A 14985-nucleotide genomic window follows, 5' to 3' on the forward strand; every position below is an offset into this window, starting at 1 on the left:
ACAGAGGGGGAGAGAAAGACAGACACCTGCAAACCTGCTTCACCGCCTGGGAAACAACTCCCCTGCAGGTGGGGAGCCAGGGGCTCGAACCGGAATCCTAACACTGGTCCTTGCGCTCTGAGCCATCTCTATCAAATAGAGATAATAATAAGTTATTATCTCTATTTGATAGAGATGGCCAGAAATCAAGAAGAAGAGGGCTAAAGAGAGGGAGAGAGAGAGAGCAATACACCTGCAGCCCTGTGTCACTACTCGTGAAGCTTTCCCCCTACAGGTGGGGACTGGGGGCTTGAACCCAGGTCCTTCCACATTGTAACATGTGTGCTCAACCAGGTGCGCCAAATCTGGCCCAAAAGGACTTTTTTTTTTTTTGCCTCCAGAGTTATCGCTGGGGCTCGTATGTACCTGCACTGCGAATCCACTGCTCCTGGAGGTCTTTTTTTTTTTGTATTTTATTATTTATTTATTCCCTTTTGTTGCCCTTGTTGTTTTATTGTAGTTATTGTTGTTGTTGATGTCGTTCGTTATTGGATAGGACAGAGAGAAATGGAGAGAGGAGGGAAAGACAGAGAGGGGGAGAGAAAGTTAGACACCTGCAGACCTGCTTCACCGCCTGTGAAGCGACTCCCCTGCTGGTAGGGAGCCGGGGGCTCAAACCGGGATCCTTGAGCCAGTTGGTCCTTGTGCTTTGCATGTGCGCTTAACCTGGTGCACCGCCGCCTGGCCCACAGGACTTATTTTTCTTATTTCATAAGACTGAAGAGACTGAGAGGAGCCAGAGTACTACACTGGTGGCCAGGGATCAAGCCTAGAGTTTGAGGTTTGCAAGTCCTTTGTTCTACCCACTGATATACTTCCCGAGCTGCTGGTCCGGGCCGGTTAGGGGTAAACACCTCAGCAACTCTAATAGTTCACCCCCCCCCCTTAAAAACCATCTATTGGGGGCCAGAGCCAAGATGGCAACTTAAGAGAAAACACGTGGTGTGAGCTCCAGAAAGAAGCAGCTTACAACCTGGGATTCTCTGGAGAGGCCACCAGGTTCCAGATGCTAGCATGATGCCAAACAGACTTCCCTGGACAGACAACCCCACCCATGTGTCCTGGAGCTCCACTTCCCCAGAGCCCTGCCCCACTAGGGAAAGAGAGAGGCAGGCTGGGAGTGTGGATCCACCTGCCAACACCCATGTCCAGCAGAGAAGCAATTACAGAAGCCAGACCTCCACCTTCTGCATCCCACAATGACCCTGGGTCCATACTCCCAGAGGGATAAAGAATAGGGAGGCTATCAGGGGAAGGGATGGGATACGGAGTTCTGGTGGTGGGAACTGTGTAGAGTTGTACCCCTCTTATCCTATGGTTTTGTCAGTGTTTCCTTTTTATAAATAGCAATTAAAAAAAAAAAAAGATCTATTGGTTTATGAGACAGAGAATCAGAGCAACACTCTAGCATATGAAATGTGAGAATCAGACTCAGGAACTCAAGCCTGAGGGTCTGACACAGTGCACTGCACCAGCTCCCAGGCCACCGATTCACCCCATGTGTTCACTCTGGTTCTGTGTCCCTGTGGAGCTGGGGCAGCCGGCTTTCCCTCTCTGGGCTGGGCTGAAGCTGGGTGCAGAGTATCCTCACGCCGCCTCAGAGAGCTGTGAGAGTGAGATGAGGGACAGGCCGTGGGGGGCACCGGTGCCGCCTGTGAGCTCTGCTCCCCAACTCAGAGCAGAGGGCAGACTCTGACTTCTTGCCACTGTCAACACAGCTCCTGGGAGCGGGCTGGAGACCCCAGAGGGCCCCCGAAGCTAAGCCTCTGTGCCTGTCTGCTTCAGCACTGAGTTAATGATTTACCTCATGTTGAATTTTGTTTAAACAGACATGACCCCGTTGGTGCCCGAGGCCCTGTCCCTGCCAAAGTGGCTCAGGGATCAAAGGGATCCAGAGGCGGGAGCCCTCCCCCTGCCCTTCCGGGAAGTGGGCTTTAGCCTGCGGGCATGTACCCTGCACCCACGCCCCTGAGCCACCCACCTGGCATCAAAGGGCCTGCTCTGGGCGGCCCTGAGTTCTGTGGCATGATCCCTCCTCCCTCCCCCACCACCTTGGGTCTCCCTGGGGCCTCCTGTCGGTCTGGTCTCCATAGATGTGGAGCCATCCTTGAGGAACAGGGAGCCTGGGTCAATCGCGAGTCTTCCTCCCTGCCTGTGTGCTCCTCCCAGATGTGGGCAGGTGTGGGGAACACTGCCCTGTTCCTGGCTGGGGGATGGACACTCCCTGCTCCCCAGTCTGGCGTCCCACCTTCTGGATTCCCACACTGATTCCTCTCCTGGGTCCACTGTAGCAAATCACCCCAAATGTGGGGCCTCCTGATAACAGCAACAGAGAAGCTGGACAGCTCTGAAACCATCTGTCAGAGGACTGGGCTCCCTGCAGAGACCCCCAGGGGGCTTCCGGCACTGCCACTGTGATTCTGCTGGTGTCCTGCTGGCTGCAGTCCTTGTCACATCTGCCTGTGGCCTTCCCTACTTTCTCTTTTTCTTTTTTTTCTTTTTTTCTTTTTTTTTTTTTTTTGCCTCCAGGGTTATCACTGGGGCTTGGTGGCTGCACTCTGAATCTACTGCTCCTAGAAGCCATTTTTCCTATTTTGTTGCTCTTGTTGTTGGACAGGACAGAGAGAAATGGAGAGAGGAGGGGAAGACAGAGAGTAAGACAGACACCTGCAGACCTGCTTCACCGCCTGTGAAGCGACTCCTCTGCAGGTGGGGAGCTGGGGGCGGCTCAAACAAGGATTCCTTAAGCTGGTCCTTACACTTTGCACCATGTGCACTTAACCCGCTGCAATACCGCCCGACTCCCAGTGATTTTTTTTTTTTAATGAAGTACCAGGGCTTCAGCGATATGCACTCCTACTGTCCAAGGTCAACTTTTCTTTACATATTTTAGGGGGGGGGGAGAGTAGACCTGTACTTCTAGCGTTTCCGTGTGGTACTAGGTCTCAAACCCAGGGCCTTGAGCATGGTTAAGGTGTGAGGGTGGCAGGAGGGAGCTGTCTCCTGGCTCCATCTGAGCCCATTCTCAAGTGGATGGTGGCTACATCGTGCAATGAGAGCTCATCCAGGAAGGACACTGAGCTCATTGACTTACAAGAGCACCTTGGTCTCTGCGTCTGAATGTGGCTACACGTTGTGCTTGGGTCCGAATCCCAAGGGAAACCCTTCAGGTCAAGTCAAAGGTGTGCACCTAATTCCTTTGTTTGTTTGTTTTTAAGATTTATTACTGTTGTTTTTTTTTTTAATTTTTATTTTTTTAAATATTTATTTTGTTTATTCCCTTTTGCTGCCCTTGTTGTTTCATTGTTGTAGTTATTATTGTTGTTGTCATTGTTGGATAGGACAGAGAGAAATGGAGAGAGGAGGGGAAGACAGGGAGGGGGAGAGAAAGATAGACACCTGCAGACCTGCTTCACCGCCTGTGAAGCGACTCCCCTGCAGGTGGGGAGCCGGGTACTGTTGTTGTTGTTGTTGTCACTGGGGCTTCACCATTCTGGGTCATCTTCCTCAGATGAGAGAAAGAGAGAGAGAGAGAGAACCACAGCACCAAACCATCCCCCAGTGCAGCTTTGAACCAGGGTCACGTGCATGGAAAAGCAGGCTCACTGTCCAGGTAAGTTCTCTTGCTGGCCCTAACTTATTATTTATATATTTGTAAAGATGTGTCTATTTATTGATGAGAAAGAGAGAGAGTCAGAACATGACTCTGGCACATTTTGTGCTGAGGACTGAACTTGGGGACTCACGCTTGAGTGCTTGACACTTTGTTCACTGCACCACCTCCTGGGCCACTACATTCATATATATATACTTTGTACATTTTTATTTATAAAAAGGAAACATTGACAAGACCATAGGATAAGAGAGGTACAGATCCACACAATTCCCACCACCAGAACTCCATATCCCATCCCCTCCCCAGATAGCTTTCCTGTTCTTTAACCCTCTGAGAATATGGACCCTGGGTCGTTATGGAGTGCAGAAGGTGGGAGGTCTGACTTCTGTAATTGCTTTCCTGCTGAACATGGGCATTGGCATGTGAATCCATACTCCCAGCCTGTCTCTCTCTTTCTATATACTTTTTAAAAAAAATATTTTAAAAAGAAAGATAGGAGGAAAGAGAGAGAGAGAACCAGACATCACTCTGGTACATGTGCTGCCAGGGATTGAACTCAGGACCTCATGCTCTCAGAGTCCAGTGCTTTAACCACTGTGCCACCTCCTGGACCACACTTTTTTTTTTTTATTGAAGACAGAGAGACACCAGGGAACTGCTCAGCTCTGGCACACAGTGGTGCTGGGCATCACACTTGCGACATCTGGAATTTCTAGGGCCTCAAGTGTGTAGCTCCAATGCACCGCCATCCTCTCTCCTGGTTCTCTCTCTCTCTCTCTCTCCTGGTTCTCTCTCTCTCTCTCTTTCTCTCTCATTTTTACCAGAACACTGCTCAACTTAACTGATAAAACCTGAGTTTTGGACGTCAGGCAGTAGCGCAGCAGGTTAAGCACAAGTGGCGCAAAGCACAAGGACCAGCATAAGGATCCCGGTTCGAGCCCCCAGCTCCCCACCTGCAGGGGAGTCGCTTCACAGGCGGTGAAGCAGGTCTGCAGGTGTCTGTCTTTCTCTCCCCCTCTCTGTCTTCCCCTCCTCTCTCCATTTCTCTCTGTCCTATTCAACAACGACCTCAATAACCACAACAATGTTAAACAAGGGCAACAAAAGGGTAAATAAATAAGTGAATATAAAAAATCTTTAAAAAAACAACCCTAAGTTTCTTGCATGAAAGCCTTCAGCATAACCACTATGATATTATGCTACCTCTCTGCCCCCACTCGAGTGATTTGAAACATGCTGACCAATCTCCCCACAGCCTTTTGTAAGCCAGTGGGTACATATTCTTCAACCAATGCTAAGCATCAGAACCAGGAAACATCAAAAACTCTTCATTCTCCACCAATGTATAAAGTCATTGATGGTGGGAATAGATAGCATAATAGTTATGCCAAGAGACCCTCGTGCCTGAGGCTGCGAAGTCCCAGGTTCAATCCCCCACATCAACATAAGCCAGAGCTGATCAGTGCTCTGGTTAAATATATATATATATATATATATATATATATATATATATATATATATATATATGGGAGTCGGGTGGTAGCGCAGTGAGTTAAGTGCACATGGAGCTAAGCTCAAGGACCTTCGTAAGGATCCCAGTTTGAGCCCCTGGCTCCCCACCTGCAGGGGAGTCGCTTCACAGGTGGTGAAGCAGGTCTGCAGGTGTCTGTCTTTCTCTCCCCCTCTCTGTCTTCCCCTCCTCTCTCCATTTCTCTCTGTGCTATCCAACAATGACGACATCAAAAACAACAATAATAATAACTACAACAATTAAACAAGGTCAACAAAAGGGGGGAAAATGGCCTCCAGGAGCAGTGGATTCATAGTGCAGGCACTGCGCCCCAGCAATAATCCTGGAGGAGGAACAGGCGGAGGAGGAGCCAAAGCAGAGGGTATGCGTCTCTCCCCACCAACCTGAGCCTCGGACCTGTAATAGCAGCACACATTCCAATGTTCTTACTGCCCCCTGGTGGTCGAAACAAGAACAGGACAGCCGCCTCGTTGGCTCACTCCAGCTGCAAGGAATTGCTCTGAGATCTTAATTCAAACCCTTCTGATTATTATTATTACTATTATTATTATTATTTCTTTCCAGCAGGGTTATTGCTGGGGCTTGATACCTGCATGATGAATCCACTGCTTCTGGTGGTCAATTTTTTTCCTTTTATTTTCCCCCCTTCATTTGACAGGACAGAGAGAAATTGAGGGAGAAGATAGGGAAAGAGAGGGAGCTGAGCTATAAAGCGCACATAGCACTATGTGGAAGGATGTGCTCAAGGACCTGAGTTCAAGCCCTGGCTCCCCATCTGCAGGAGGATGACTCACAAGTGGTGAATCAGGTCTGCAGATTTTTCTCTCTCTCTATTTTTTTTAAAAAAAAAAAATATATATATATATTTTTTTTCCTCCAGGGTTATTGCTGGGCTCGGTGCCTGCACCATGAATCCACCGCTCCTGGAGGCCATTTTTTCCCCCTTTTGTTGCCCTAGTTGTTGCAGCCTCGTTGCGGTATTATTGCCATTGCTGACGTTGCTTTGTTGTTGGATAGGACAGAGAGAAATGGAGAGAGGAGGGGAAGACAGAGAGGGGGGAGAGAAAGACAGACACCTGCAGACCTGCTTCACCGCCTGTGAAGCGACTCCCCTGCAGGTGGGGAGCCGGGGGCTCGAACCGGGGTCCTTACGCCGGTCCCTGCGCTTTGCGCCACGTACGCTTAACCCACTGCGCCACCGCCCGACTCCCTAAAATATATTTTTTAATGAGATCGATATAGAGAGAAAGACAGAAAACAGAGCACTGCTCAGCTCTGGCTTATGGTGGTGCTGGAGATTGAACCTGGGAACTTGGAGCTGCAGGCATGAAAGGCCTTTACATAACTATTACACTGTCTCTCTTTTTTCTATCTCCCACTCCCCTCTCAATTTCTCTCTGTCCTATCAAATGAAAATAAAATTTATTTTTTTTTTAAATAGGGGGTGTCGGGCAGTAGCACAGTGGGTTAAGCACACATGGTGAGAAGCGCAAGGACTCGCATAAGGATCCCAGTTCCAGCCTGAAAAAATAAAATAACAAACATCTCATCAAATCTTATAAATATATATTTATTTTTAACCAGAGCACTGCTCAGCTCTGGCTTATGGTGGTGTGGGGGACTGAACCTGGGACTTGAGAGCCTCAAACAATATATCTTTTTTTTAACAGAGCACTGCTCAGCTCTGGCTTACGGTAGTGTGGGGGATTGAACCTGGGACTTGAGAGCCTCAGGAATGAAAGTCTCATTTTATAACCATTATGCTATACCCCCACCTGATAAAAAATATATCTTATTGCACAACAAATTGTTTGGCTTCGTATGTTAACTCTCTTTTCAATCACCAGGTTCCAGATGCCACCAGGATGCCGGCCAGGCTTCCCTGGATTGAAGACCCCACCAATGTGTCCTGGAGCTCAGCTTCCCCAGAGACCCACCCTACTAGGGAAAGAGAGAGGCAGACTGGGAGTATGGACCGACCAGTCAACGTCCATGTTCAGCGGTGAAGCAATTACAGAAGCCAGACCTTCTACCTTCTGCAACCCTCAACGATCCTGGGTCCGTGCTCCCAGAGGGCTAGAGAATGGGAAAGCTATCGGGGGAGGGGGTGGGCTATGGAGATTGGGTGGTGGGAATTGTGTGGAGTTGTACCCCTCCTACCTTATGTTTTTGTTCATTAATCCTTTCTTAAATAAAAAATTTTAAAAAATAAAAAATAAAAAAATAAAACTAAATATGGAAGAAAAAAATATATATATCTTAAACTTCATTTATTTTGACAGGGAAGGGAGAAAATTATAGGGAAGGAATAGAGAGAGAGGGAGAGACAGAGAGACAACTGCATCCCTGCTTCACCACTCATGAAGCTTCCCCCCTGCAGGTGGAGGCCAGGGGGCCTGAACCCTGGTCCTTGTGCATGGTAAGGCGTACACTTACCAGGTGCAACACACCTGCACTATCTCATTAAATCTCAGCCACCCAAAAGTTTAAGGTTGTAGAGACATTTGTAACATGAATTTCAAAACTTGTATAAAAATGGCGCGGGCTGGTCCTTAATGCTAGAAAACCTGGGTGGGCGGGGTGGCACACCTGGTTGAGCGCACATGTCACCGTGCGCAAGGACCCAGGTTCAAGCCCCCGGTCCCCACCTGCAGGGGGAAAGCTTCACGAGTGGTGAAGCAGGACTGCAGGTGCCTCTGTGTCTCTCTTCCTCTCTTCTCTCCACCTTCCCTGTCAATTTATCTCTGTCCTATCAGATGAAAACCAATAGCCCTCACTTGCACTTGCACTGAAAACATTTAGCCACTAGGTGGCCCTGCAGCTCTGTGTGGTGGCGGCCCAGCAGACTTGGCTTATTCCTTGCGGGAAGTCAAACATCAGGAAAACAGAAACCAGAAAAGGTACAGCTGGAGACAGGGTGGTGGCGCACCAGGTTGAGCGCACATGTTACAATGCTGAAAGACGCGGGTTCGAGCCCCCTGCCCCCACCCGCAGAGGGGAAGCTTTGTAAGTGGTGAAGCAGGGCTGTAGGTGTCTCTCTTTCTCTCTCCCTATCTCCCCTACCCTCTCGATTTCTGGCTGTCTCTATCCAATAAATAAAGGTAAGCAAAAGAAAAGGTACAGCTATAAGGCATTTCTCAAAAAGACTGATGTAGTGGATTTAAAAGACTGTCCATAGGGAGTCGGGCGGTAGTGCAGCGGGTTAAGCGCAGGTGGCGCAAAGCGCAAGGACCGGGGCAAGGATCCCGGGTCGAGCCCCCGGCTCCCCACAGGCGGTGAAGCAGGTCTGCAGGTGTCTGTCTTTCTCTCCCCCTCTCTGTCTTCCCCTCCTCTCTCCATTTCTCTCTGTCCTATCCAACAACAACAGTAATAACAATAAAACAACAAGGGCAACAAAAGGGAATAAATAAATTTTTTTTAATTTAATTAAAAAAAAAAAGACCGTCCATATTATGAGAACATGGTCTTGCTGTTCTTTGGGGTGCTAATGAGTGTTCTCTATCAAGTATTACTTCTTGGTCAAATCGAGACTTTGTCAATAAGACTCTGAAAGTCTGCACTCTGTAAAGTACCAACATCTCATGAAAAATAGATCCAAGAAAAGAAAAGATAGATTCAAGTCCAGAACCTCGACATGGCGCAAAGATGCCCGGCTGCAGTGAAGGGTGCAGCTTGGTGGTGGAGTATGCCTGCAGATGTAAGGCCCTGGGCTCCATCCTGGGCAACAAAATAAAGACCCCAGCTCTCCAGCAGGGAGTCTTGAAGCCAACAAGCCAAATGTCTGCAAAGTCAAATCAGTCATGAACATTCTGTTTAAAGCTCTCTCTCACGCTCTCACTCGCGCTCTCTCTGCCTCCAGGGTTATCGCTGGGGTTCGGTGCCTGCACTACGAATCCACTGCTCCTGGAGGCCTTTTTTCCCTTTTGTTGCCCTTGTTTATTATTGTTGTTATTATTGTTGTTGTTGTTGTTGTTATTTCTGTTGTTGATTTTGGATAGGACAGAGAGAAATCGAAACAGAAAGGGAGGACAGAGAGAGGGAGAGAAAGATACACCTGCAGACCTACTTCACCGTGTGCGAAGCGACACCCCCCCCCCCCCGTAGGTGGGGAACCAGAGGCTCGAACTGGGATCCTTGTGCTGCTCCTTGAGCTTTGCACCACATGCGCTTAACCTGCTGCGCTACTGTCCGACACCCTAACGTTTATTTTTATTTTTAAATATTTATTTATTTATTCCCTTTTGTTGCCTTTGTTGTTTTATTGTTGTAGTTATTGTTGTTGGATAGGACAGAGACAAATAGAGGAGGGAAAAACAGAGAGGGGGAGAGAAAGATACACACCTGCAGACTGGCTTCACTGCCTGTGAAGCGACTCCCCCCCCCGTAGGTGGGGAACTGGGGGCTTGAACCGGGATCCTTGTGCTGGTCCTTGAGCTTTGCGCCATGCGCACTTAACCTGCTGTGCTACTGCCCGACTCTCCCTAACGTTTCTTTTAATGAAAGAGAGAAAGATCAGAGCACTGCTCAGTTCTGGCTAATGGCAGTGTGCTGGGGGTTGAACCTGGGACGCTGGAGCCTCAGGCATGATAATCATTTTTTTTTGCCTCGAGGGCTCAATGTCTGCACTACAAATCCACTGCTCCTGGAGGCTATTTTTCCCCCTTGCTACCCTTGTTGTTTATCGTTGTTGTCATAGCTGTTGTTGTTGTTGGATAAGACAGAGAGAAATGGAGAGAGCAGGGGAAGATAGAGAGGGGGAAAGATAGATGCCTGCAGACCTGCTTCACTGTCTGTGAAGCGACTCCCCTGCAGGTGGGAAGCCAGGGGCTCGAACCGGGATCCTTACTTCTTGTGCTTTGTCCTTGTGCTTTGCGCTATGTGCGCTTACCCCGCTGCACTACCGCCCAGTCCCCAGGCATGAAAATCTTTTGCTAACCATTATGCTGTCTCTCCATTTCTTTCTTTTATTTTTTTAAGATTGTATTTATTCATGCTGGGGATTGAACTCAGGACCTCATGCTTGAGAGTCCTATATTTTATCTACAGTGCCGCCTCACAAACCACTGTCTTTCTCCCTTTCTACCTTCCTCTTTCCTCTCACTTGCTCTCTGTCTCTATCTAATAAATAAAATGTAAAAAACAATAAAAAATAAACAAAAAGGGAGTCGGGTGGTGGCGCAGCGGGTTAACCACAGGTGGCACAAAGTGCAAGGACCGGCATAAGGATCCCGGTTCAAGCCCCTGGCTCCCCACCTGCAGGGGAGTTGCTTCACAGGCGATGAAGCAGGTCTGCAGGTGGGGAACAAAAAAATCTCTCAGGGCCGGGTGGTGACGCACCTGGTTCAGCGCACATGTTACAGTGTGCAAGGACCCGGGTTCAAGCCCCTGGTCCCCACCTGCAGGGGGAAAGCTTCACGAGTGGTGAAGCAGGGCTGCAGGTGTCTCTCTGTCTCTCTCTACATATCCCCTTTCCTCTCAATTTCTCACTACCTTTATAAAATAAAGATTAAAAAAAATTTAAATCTATCTTCCCCTCCTCTCTCCATTTCTCTCTGTCCTATCCAACAACAATGGCATAAATAACAACAACAGTAATAACTACAAGGGCAACAAGAAATTTTTAAAAAGGTGAAATATCTGTCACAGCCTATTGGATATCACTATTGTTGGTTTGCTTTCTTTCTTTCTTTCTTTTTTGCCTCCAAGGTTATTACTGGGGCTCGGTGCCTGCACTGAATCCACTGCTCCTGGAGGCTATTTTTTTCCCCTTGTTGCCCTTGTTGTTCATTGTTGCTGTTTTTATTATTGTTGTTATTGCTATTGTATAGGACAGAAAAAAATAAAGAGAGGAGGGGAAGACAGAGGGGGAAAGAAAGACACCTACATACCTGCCTCACCACCTGTGAAGCAACCCCCCTTTAGGTGGGGAGCCGGGAGCTCAAACTGGGGTCCTTAGGTTGGTCCTTGTGCTTTGTGCCATGTGCGCTTAACCTGCTGCACGACTGCCAGACCCCCCATTGTCTGTTTTCATAAGAGTTGCTGGTGGTGTATTGCACCACAGTCCAGGACTCTGGGGTGGGCAGAGCGTTCAGGCCCTGGAGGATGATGGTGGAGGAGACCTAAGTGGGGGGGTACAGTTCTGTGGAAAACTGAGACATGTTACACATGGACCAATTACTGTATCTTATTTTATTATTTATTTTTAAATATTTATTCCCTTTTGTTACCCTTGTTGTTTTATTGTTGTAGTTATTATTGCTGTTGTTATTGATGTCGTCGTTGTTGGATAGGACAGAGAAATGGAGAGAGGAGGAGAAGACAGAGGGGGAGAGAAAGACAGACACCTGCAGACCTGCTTCACCGCCTGGGAAGCGACTCCCCTGCAGGTGGGGAGCCGGGGGCTCAAACCGGGATCCTTACGCCGGTCCTTGCGCTTTGTGCCACGTGCGCTTCACCGTCTGCACTACTGTCCCCATTTTTGAAGTGGACGATTCAGTGGCATTTAGTACGTTCATGGAATCATTACTTACCACTTCTATCACATCTTAAATCATGTAAAAAAAAAAAAAAGAGTCGGATGGTAGCACAGCAGGTTAAACGCACGTGGCACAAAGAGCACCAGAGTAAGGATCCCGGTTCGAGCCCCCGGCTCCCCACCTGCAGGGGAGTCGCTTCACAGGCGGTGAAGCAGGTCTGCAGGTGTCTGTCTTTCTCTCCCCCTCTCTGTCTTCCCCTCCTCTCTCCATTTCTCTCTGTCCTAGCCAACAACAGTAACATCAATAACAACAACAATAATGACTGCAATAATAAACAAGGCAACAAAAGGGCATATTAAATAAATCAATACAGAAAGAGTTCTCATCATCCCCAAGCAGCCCCCTCCCATTCTCCCACAGCCCAGCACTTAGCTAATCTGCTTTCTGTCTAACCTTCCATTTTTCCCGCTTCACTAGCGCTCCACTGGCCGGAAAGCTGCCGTGAGTCAGTGAAACTGCTAAAACAGAAAGAGGCCAAGAGCAGGCAGGGCACTGAGGGATCTCTGGGTAAAGTAACACAGGGCGAGGCCAGTGAGCAGACCACAGGGCAGGAAGCCTCCCTGCACCTCCCCCACCAGCTCTGCAGGGCCTGGTGCTCCCCTTATCTCCCCTGAGTGTTTATTTTCCTGTCCGCAAAGCACCGTTCAGGAGCAATGTTGAAAGAGAAAGGCCCCATAGCTGGCTCTCCGGACAAATGGCATTGACATAAAGACCAAAGTAAATGTTAGCATCCTGGAAACAGCAACAGGTGCTTTAAATACAAGAATAGCCACCACCCACCCGCAGAACTGTGGCCACTGGCTAAGTAGCTGCTGTTCAGAGTCCATTTAAAAATAGTCATAACAAGGGCAACAAAAGGGAATAAATAAATAAAATAAATTTTTAAAAAAATAGTCATAATAGGGACACCTTATGACATCTCAGTGCAGACCAGAAGGATCATTTATCTTTTTGTTAGGGCTTTTTTTTTTATTTAAAGCTTTTTTTTAAAAAAATATTTATTTATTCCCTTTTGTTGCCCTTGTTTTTTTTTGTTGTAGTTATTATTATTGTTGTGATCGATGTTGTTGTTGTTGGAGCCTCAGGCATGAGAGTCTCTGCATAACCATTACGCTATCTACCCTGCCCAAATACCCTCTTTCAAGCAAGGAACAGAGGTGTCCATAATTCCAATGGGATTTCTGGGTCAGAATCCTGGGCTTCCATGACTGGGTGTGGGCAGAGAAGCAGGAGGAGCCAGGTGAGGTCTGGGACCCTCAGGAGAGGGCAAGAGAAGTGTGTTTGACTGTGACCAGGAAACAGAACAGTAGGGCCCCATAGAAATGTCCTCCGTGCTCATGATTAGTTCACTGAGGTGGCCATCGCTGGGCCTGCATGCACGAGGCTTCTGGCCCAGCCCTGCTGCTGCATAACTCACAGTGGTGCCTGCTTTCCCTTCCCCTCTTTTTTAAACTTTAAAAAAAATGTATTTATTTATTTTCCCTTTTGTTGCCCTTCTTGTTTTTACTATTGTTGTAGTTACTATTGATGTCGTCGCTGTTAGATAGGACAGAGAGAAATGGAGAGAGGAGGGGAAGGCAGAGAGGGGGAGAGAAAGACAGACACCTGCAGACCTGCTTCACCGCCTGTGAAGCGACTCCCCTGCAGGTGGGGAGCCGGGGGCTCGAACCGGGATCCTTACGTTGGTCCTTGTGTTTTGCGCCACGTGCGCTTAACCTGCTGTGCTACTGCCCGACTCCCATAAAATAAAGTTTAAAAAGCATCTATAACTATTATGCTGTCTCCCCAGCCCACTTTTTAAAAAATTTATTATCTTTATATATTGGATAGAGACAGCCAGAAATTGAGAGGGAAGGGGGTGACACAGAGAGAGAGAGAGAGAGAGAGAGACCTGCAGCCCTGCTTCACCACTAGCAAAGCTCCCACCCTTCTGGTGGGGACCAGGGGTAGCTAGAATCCGGATCCTTGCACATTGTAACATGTGTGCTCAACCAGGTGCGCCACCACCCAGGCCCCCTTTTTCTTGTTTTTTAAATATTGTTCTTTTTTTTTTTTTTGTTATATTTATTCATTTATTGGATACAAACATCCACAAATGGAGAGGGAAGGGGGAAACAGAGAGGGAGAGAGACAGAGAGACACCTGCAGCACTGCTTCCCCACTCGTGAAGCTTTCCCCCTGCAGTTGGGGACCAGGGACTCAAACCTGGGTCCTTACACATTGTAACATGTGCGCTCAACCAGGTGCGCCACTACCCGGCCCCCATATTGTTCATTTTAATGAGAGACACAGAGGGATCCACAGAGAGGGGCTGGGTGTTGAGGCACCAGGCTACGTGCACACAGTACTAAGCTCAAAGCTCCCACTCCCCAACTACAGGGGTCCACTTCACAAGCGGTGAAGCAGGTCTGCAGATGTGTCTCTTTCTCTCTACCTCTCTATCTCCCCCTCCTTTCTCAATGCCTCTCTGTGTTATCCAATTAAATGGGATAAAAAATGGTTACCAGGGGCAGTGGATTTGTAGTGTCAGCACTGAGTCCCATCGATAACCCTGGAAGCAGGAAATGAAGACGCAGACAGAGAGACCAGAGCAGTGCTCAGCTCTGGCTTATAGTGGTGCCAGGCATTGAACCTGGGACTGCAGAACCACACGCATGAAAGTCTTTTGCATAACCATTATGCCATCTCCCCAGCCTCCTCTCCTTTATTTTATTTTATTTTATTTTATTTTTTTGTCCTAACTTCTTGACAATCCTATGGATGACTTTATCTGTCATTCTTGGAGGGATGCTAGGAAAACAGAGGCTCTGAGATGGTAGGGACTTGTTGAAGCTCACAAATGAGCCTGTACTTGAAGCCAGGCCCCCGGCTTCTCCCCTGTGACAGTAGTGAACTGCCTTTATCTCCGCCCAGAGGGACACAGAGGAGGAATCCTGAGGCACGGCCATTCTCCTGGCCGCCTCTCAAAGCCTGCGGTGCCTGGGCCTCCGCGTGCTGTTTGCGCAGGAGGCGTGGGCTCTGCCAGGTTCCTGCTCTGTTATTTGTACAGCAAATGTCACCCAATCTGCACACACACCCCCAACCAAAGACTGGGAACAGAGACTGAAAACAGTGTTCTTTACTGGTTTCAGGTGGCTTAATTTGGATTTTCAGTTTCTACCTTGTCAAATGCAAATGGGGCCAGATCAGAAGCAGCAGGCCTTAAAAGTGCCAGGTGCTGAGGACTATGCTTCCAGGGCTCAGTCCCACTGCTTGTTGCTAAA

This window comes from Erinaceus europaeus, chromosome 6, assembly GCF_950295315.1.
Source record: "Erinaceus europaeus chromosome 6, mEriEur2.1, whole genome shotgun sequence".
Taxonomy (NCBI): Eukaryota; Metazoa; Chordata; class Mammalia; order Eulipotyphla; family Erinaceidae; genus Erinaceus; species Erinaceus europaeus.